General features: G+C 28.4%; 1 long non-coding RNA gene across 2 annotated transcripts; it reads left to right on the top strand.

Annotated features, from left to right (window-relative positions):
* The first annotated feature begins 1128 nt into the window (after positions 1-1128).
* Positions 1129-6617, top strand: LOC136084100 (uncharacterized). Of its 2 annotated transcripts, none has more exons than XR_010640332.1 (4): positions 1129-1345; positions 1431-1502; positions 6036-6098; positions 6542-6617. It is a non-coding gene; the product is annotated as an uncharacterized LOC136084100 (long non-coding RNA). The 2 variants fall into 2 exon arrangements; XR_010640331.1 differs by having other exon boundaries at positions 1431-1507.
* Positions 6618-7754: the final 1137 nt, after the last annotated feature.

Below are 7754 nucleotides of genomic sequence, written 5' to 3'. Positions count from 1 at the left end.
TAACAAGTTGTGGGCCACCAAAAAGACAAAGGAGCATTAGTGCTAAAGCTGTTTTTGCTATTTCTTGGACATTTTTTGTTTCACTGTACACAATCCCTATAATCAAACAAAATTAATAACTTCTTAAAAAATAATTTTTTTTTAATGATTTATTTTAACTAATTGTGAGTTCTACAATTATTGAAGCTTATCAAGCAATAGTTTAAAAATAAACTAAAAACAAAAATCTTGGCTTTCCAGTTGGAAGTTAAAAATAACTTACCACCAGAATACTGTAGCACAGGTTTTATGTACACCTCATCAGTCAAGATAAAGCAGTATTTTTGAAATTCCTGAAGTTCTTTAAATATCATCTTTAAATATTCATTATCTTCAAATTTATTTAATTTGTTTTTCATTCGTTGTAACTCTTGTACACATGGCAAACAAGCTTCTTTATGTGGTCAAATTATAGATGCAATGCATCAGAAATGTCTTCTAAAGAAAATGGTGTGTTGTTTGTTTTATTTAATAAAGCTACTTGATGCCTAACATAACTTGCTCACTTACCATCTGTTTCATTATTAATAACATAACAGCATTCTCCAGTTGAGAATAATATTTAATAACTCCTTTGTTTAAAAAGGTTAAAATTGTAAAAGTTGGCCAGTAAAATCTTCTAAAGTTATGTATATTGAAAACTTAGGTACTGACCCACAATGTTCATATGTTATTAAAGATATATTTTTTTCTTTTTCAACAACATAAAATTTTTCTTTACAGTTATTTATCATTGACTTCAAATTTTTTACAATTGAATTAAATAGCGTCCATTTTTTTGAAGTTTTTAAACTCATAAGGTAAACTATTGCTCTCAGAGCACATTAACCCAATGACATCTCACTTTCTAGACACTATTGGAATACAAGACACTGGTATATCTTTAAAGACTGTTGGAAGGTGCACTGGAACAAAACTACCACCTTTGACTTTTTAATTCTGCATCTTTAGGCCAGTGCTGAGCAAAAATTTGCTCATAATCTGTTAGCACAAAGTTTGCATTTAGAAGTTTTTATTACATAACTCGCGATCCTCGGATTTAATGGGAAATCTATACATTGTGACAGTATGAGTTGTCGCGGCCTGAGAGCATGAAACAAAAATTGGTTCGCAAATCGCTTTGTTCTTACTTTTGCAGTTAAAATTTTTTTATTATAGCCTACCGATGTTTGATTGCCATGAACATACAGGATCTGGTGGGGAGACAGTATTTGTAGATGGTAAAGGTGCTGCTCAAAAGTTGAAGCTTACTAATCGCGATGCTGTGGAGTATTTAGCCAAGACATAAATTCCGCCCACATATTATGTATCTTCATTATTTTAATCTTTGATTTTACTTTTTATAATTAACATTTGTTAAATTTATTATTTAAATTCAGTTATTCATTTAGGAAAAAGATTGTTGTTCAAAAGCTTTAGGGCCTATTATAAAGATAAACCCATGCACAAAAAAAGTTTATCAAGTCAGGTTAATTAGTTTTTGGATTAATGTTTAAATCAGTTTAATGTATGTATATATGAACTTTTCGGATATTAAAAATCCAGCTTTTTTAGTAGTAGCAGACAAAAAAGTTAATGAAAACTGATGGAATTTCATAATATATGTGGGGAATCTGTTCCTTTTCAACAAAAAATAAACTTTTTATTCAAAAGTATATGAAAATCCATAAATAATCCGAAAAGCCCTCATGCTACGAAACGCTGCTACTACTGCCCGTTTTAGATACAATTCTCTCTTAAAAAAAGAAAAAAAAGATTAATTTTATTTTCATTTCAAAATCATAAGTTTGATTTTATAATAAAGTTAAAAAAATATATAATTTTGAAATTTTGTCTTAACCATTGATGCGCTATATGTTTAGGTTACATGAGGGCTCCGAACCGGGATTATAGTAGTAGTAGTAGTAGTAGTAGTAGTAGTAGTAGTAGTAGTAGTAGTAGTAGTAGTAATAGTAGTAGTAGTAGTAGTAGTAGTAGTAGTAGTAGTAGTAGTAGTAGTAGTAGTAGTAGTAGTAGTAGTAGTAGTGTTCTGTAGAGCATATAAGTATTGGTGCCTAATATGTTTTTTCATTTCATTTCCACACATGCTCTTAACCAGTTTTTTGATTTGATCCTAGACATTGTCATTGTTGGATTCATTACAATGATTATTCATTACAATGATTAGATTTAATATGATGATTAGATTTAGGTTTAGGTTTAATATAACACCGATCACACAATTCCTATTACTAAAATAATTACATTTTTAGAGTTAACCCGTAAAAACCAAACATTTTTAGGTTCGGGACTTTTTGCCCAAAATGGATAAAGACAACTTTTGTTATTTATTATACAAATTTATAAATAAAAAAATTATAAATTGTTCAAAAGTTACACCTTTAAAATCGTTTTATAGCAAAAGCTTTTACCAGAAATGAGACTGTAATAGATTTGGTTATATCATTTGGATATGACTGTCATAAATACGTCATTTGTAAAATACAAACCTATGTCATGGATAATAATTAATGTATAATATAATTGAGATACTGTTTATTTATTATTTTAATATATTTTTGTGACAATAATATAAAAATGTTATAATTGAGTAAAGTAAATTCGTAAATATATTTTCTCGATTCATCATAATTTTATAGAATTTTACTGGAGACATTCCCATTAAAATTAAAATTAAAAACATTGTTCTGAACCTCTTTTGAAATGTTCAGAATTATTGAAATTTTGTAACTTTATTTTCACTACCACATTTCTCTATATGATTATATAAAAAAAATACTATAAATATGATTAACAGCTTCCTCCATTAGGTGCAACTCTGGTGGAAAAAGGTAATCTACCAATAAGTGGTCGCTGGATTCTGGGTGTTTCAATTGAGGATTATTACCATTACAAAAATCTTCAGCATTACGTTACATTAAACTTGATTGTGAGAGTTTTTTGTAATGCCGCTCTAATAAACCAAAAGTTTTTAACTTCTTTTCTTAAAATGGTTTCATTGTTTTCCATTTGCACATATGGCAAGGTTAGCACTTTGAGATAAACCACACATTATTTGACAAAGTTTAAAACCAGCTACAAATAATCATTTTTTCTAAACTATCTTTTTTTTAAATTTTATCTTTTATTTAGAATGTTCAATAATAAAGAAACATTGTAGTGACTAATTGTAGGGACTTTCAGAAACATTTAGAACTAAAGCTAATAAAAAAGAAGTTTTTACAGAACTTTCTTTATATTTTGAATTTAGAAATTCTTCATAAGTACTCCTGGTTGTTTTGTCATTGCAAATATTTTTCTTAACTTCTAAACCTTCTATCTCATTATCTGACAATAGGTTTAAACTGATCTAAAATATGAAAAATTTTATTTTACCAAATGTTGTACCTTATATTTTAGTTTTAGCTGAATCAAGCTGAAGCATATTTGAAATGAAATAGAAAAATAAAAAACATATTTTATTTACCTTTAGAAATCTTCTTGCTCCATCACGAGTTTGGCTATTTGACGAAAGACGCTTGCTCTTAAGAGCAGTGCCCATTATAGTATTTGTAGAAAGAGAAGCAACATTATGACAATATGATAATGGTTGGAGGTTGGTTGCAAGAGTAGGTCCAACATTGTTTTCAATGCATTTTTGCACCTTGTCTAAAAGGGTAAGGGCATCTTTAGAAGATACGCCCCAGATATGGCAACAGTATTCCATACAAGGCCGTATTTGAGATTTATAGAGATAGAGAATAGAATCCAAAGTAAGAAATTGTCTAGCTCGATAAAGAGATGCAACCTTAGCAGATAACTAATTTTGCAACAGATTTGATGAATGGCTTCCAAGAAAGTTTGCAAGAAATAGTTAATCCTAGAAGATGAAGAGTAGATGACTCATCGAGTACATCACCGTTCATAAATATAGAAAGACCTAAATTATTGCGATAACGATTGGCTGAAAAAATTTGAGTTTTATCTGTCTTGAAGTTCACCAGCCACTGTGAGCCCTATGCTTTTGCAGAAGTGAGATCTATTTTAAACTGAAATGCCCCCTCCAACCAATCAGAGAGTGTTCGCTTCTTATCACAACAAGAATAAATGGTAGTATCATCAGCAAACAATGCCACCTTAGATGTGAAGATCATTATTGTAAATTAAAAAGAGTATAGGGCCAAAGATAGAACCTTGAGAAACCCCTGATATTACAGAATAAGTTGAAGAGTGCTGTCCATCGAGGACAATTTTTATACTACAATTGGAAAGGAAGGATTCAATAATCTTAAAGATAGCGCCAGATACACCATAAGATGAAAGCTTATGGAGAAGACCAGCATGCCAAACTATATCGAAAGCTTTTGAAATGTCAAGAGTGATGGCCTTAACCTCTCCACCTTCACATGATAAAACCTATCGTTTATTACTTTTTTATTAGGATCTTTTCTTTAATCACTATAAGCGAATTAAGAAACTCTTCAATATCTGCACACTTGATAATAGAAAAACTTTTAAATTTGCAAATTTCCTTTTTTAACATCAAATTTTTGAAAATGTGTTATAAAGAAGTCTTTAAGTGCACCGTCAATTACTGGAAGGGATTTTTTCAGGTTTGCTTGTATGCAATTTTTTTCTTTAATTGATGTTCTATTCTAATTTTCTAATTTTTATTTTATTTAATTTTGTCTTAACATTAAGATTAGCTATATTAGTTAAAAAGAACATGATTTTCGAAAAATTGTTTTACCTGAGTTCTTTAGCCAGCTGTATGAGTTTCTTGTTGGACAAAGTAAATCTTTATTGAATCCTTTTTAAATTTATAATCTCAAGGTTGATTTTTCAAAGATTCTACTGATATTTGTAAAGACACTTGTAGCAAGTGATACATGCTGATATTTGTACAGATATTTGTAGCAAATTTACTTTTTTTTATCCTTAATTTTATACTTTTCTGAGAACTTAAAATCTGTTCTTTAACTTTAATTGAGGTTTGAAGTTTTTTATAATATTTTTGTATCTAAAATTTATTTCCACATTTGTGTTTCTTTCCCTTTCCGATGATTGAAAGGCAAGATTTACACATTTTTTTATGGGGGGAAGGCGACTTGGAAAACTTACTACTGCTTCTTGTTCAGGTTCTCCCACGTAAACTCGTTATTTTGCAAATTTTGCAGTGACAGTGACTGACAAATTGTTGCAATGACAAATTGCAGGTTAAAGCTGTAACATTGTTTACCCGTCAAATAAAATACTTGATTTCAAAATAGGGCCCAGTCTATTATTAAATCCAGAAAGAATCTACCTAGTGGGCATTAGACATCCTAAGACGTCCGAAGAATGTCAAGGGGACGTCCAGACGTCCAATGGATGTGTTAGGACGCCCGATGCCCACTGGGTAGTTTTTTTGAGATATATTGTTTCTACATTTATGTATTTATTTACACATATGTAAAATGGATTTTTAGTTTTAAACAATTAATTTTCTCTTTCTCTTTTAAACATTTAATAGTCTTGATGTTTTGTGTGCACAAAAATGGCAAATCTTTTTTCTGTTTGTTTTATGATCACATTTTTTTTTTGAAAATTGTTTTTATTTATATATCTATTATTAAACTTTTTAAAGTAGAAAATGATTATTTTTTTAAATGCCTAAATTACGTGAAGCAAAAATTCATTCAGTGGCCCTTAAGAAAACATAATTATTTTGATAAAAGGAATTTTGTAATGTCAATGAAATATCACGCCTAAGTCTACACATTGTAACAACTCCAACAATGTATAACAATATATGGGGTCAATTCACAAAACTAAGTGGTTGTGTGTTTCATTATTTAAAAAAATTATCATTAGTTGATTTTGATGTTTTCTTTACAAAACTATAAATTGAAAATCTGAGGAAAGTTATGCGTTTTTATAATAAATGATGGAGATCGTGATGTTTTAAATTGCTTGTCATTTGATGAAATTGAAAAATTTTATAATTATTGCATAGCTTTTTTGGATATCATTTATAGCAAGGAACAAGAGTTTCGATTTGAACTAACTCCTGGAAATTTATTAATTGTCAACAACTGGAGGTTTGTTTTTATAAATGAAGTTTAATTGCATATTTTAATTTTTTCAACATTTATATCGTAATGTTTCTAATGATGCATGTATATTAATAAACATCCCAACCGGCACTAAAAAGAACTGTCATTTTAGAATATAAAATGTTAACACCTTTTAGACGTCTAAGTTCAAATAACTATAAGACAACTAATTGTATTTACCTTTGAGAGTACAAATAATTGCTGCCTTAAGCCGTCTAAAAGAAGACTACTATTAGATGTCTTATATTTATCTGAATTTTGTCCTCTAAAAGGTGTTAACATTTGAGATGCGAAAAAAAACGTCTAAGAGACGTGTTTGTGCTGGCTGGGATTAATCTACTTTTCTTGTGCTATCTTCTATTGCAATATATTATTTTGGTCTTTTTCTATTTTTTTCCATAATTTTAGGAGGTCGTGAATTATTTTAGAGTTCTTCATGGACGCACATCATTTACTGGAAAACGTAGTTTGAGTGGTTGCTATATCAGCATGGATGACTACTTATTACAATATACTTAGTACAATTCGTGTCTTACGTGAAAATTTAAGCGGAATACCTTTTAAGTAAAGAAAATAAAAAGTTCAGATATTGTTACTAATTGAAAATATATTTTGACTTTGCTCATATTTTGAATACTTGAACAATTTAATAAGTTATAAACATTAAATGATGATCCGATAAATTTTTTTATTAAGATATTTTTAAAATCTTTATTAAGTTTTTAAGTAATTTAAACATCAAAATATTTGTGCATTGGTTCAAAGAAAAGTTCTATTAGAGTTTTTTCTTTTATTCGTTTTTGGTTATCATTTTAATAAGTTTTGTTTTAATGTAATATATAAAAGAAAAATATAATGGAAAAATAAGTTATTAAGACATGAATAGTTATTAAGACATGAATAGTTATTAAGACATGAATTACACTTAAAAAATATATGTATACTTATTATTCGTTTTATTAAGTTAATAGTTTTTTGATTTGTTAATTTGCGAAAGAGTTATTAAACTAAATTTTGTATTTTAATATATATATATTTTTTTTATGTTGGTTTTATTAGGTTAATATACAATATTCCATATATTTTAGAGCACGATTTGTAAATTAAAATATTTTTTCTACAATAAAAAGTGAAATATTGATGCACTGTCGTTTACAAGCGCTGTTTGGGTACGCATGTGTATGTAAATAATTGTAAGTAATCAATCGTTATCAAATGAATATCGGATGAATAATTTATTAGTTCGATTACTGCATGGTCCGTTAAGTGATTTTTCTAAACCCAAATTGTTTATTATATAGTATTCTCAGATAAATAATTTTACAGTCTTACATACATAATAAGTTCTAATAATTTCGATAAACATGGTAAAACAAAAAGAGGTCTATAATTATATTTGTGACATCACTAGTCTTGACAATAGGTGTGATTTTAACAATTTTTGAACTCTGGTACAATACCGGATTTTAATGAAAGGCCTAAAAGGTTACAAAGAGACAATTCAATTATGTTGAATATTGCTGAATAATTTAATATTGAATATTAAATTAAAACTTTGGCGTATTGATACCATAGTCATAATAATGTTTACAGATATTTGCGGTGATTAAAGCCTGAGAATATCCGCCATCTAAAAATGGG

The sequence above is a fragment of the Hydra vulgaris genome, chromosome 08 (assembly GCF_038396675.1).
Source record: "Hydra vulgaris chromosome 08, alternate assembly HydraT2T_AEP".
NCBI lineage: Eukaryota > Metazoa > Cnidaria > Hydrozoa > Anthoathecata > Hydridae > Hydra > Hydra vulgaris.
Note: the sequence above shows the minus strand (reverse complement) of the source record. Positions and strands in the feature narration are given on the sequence as shown.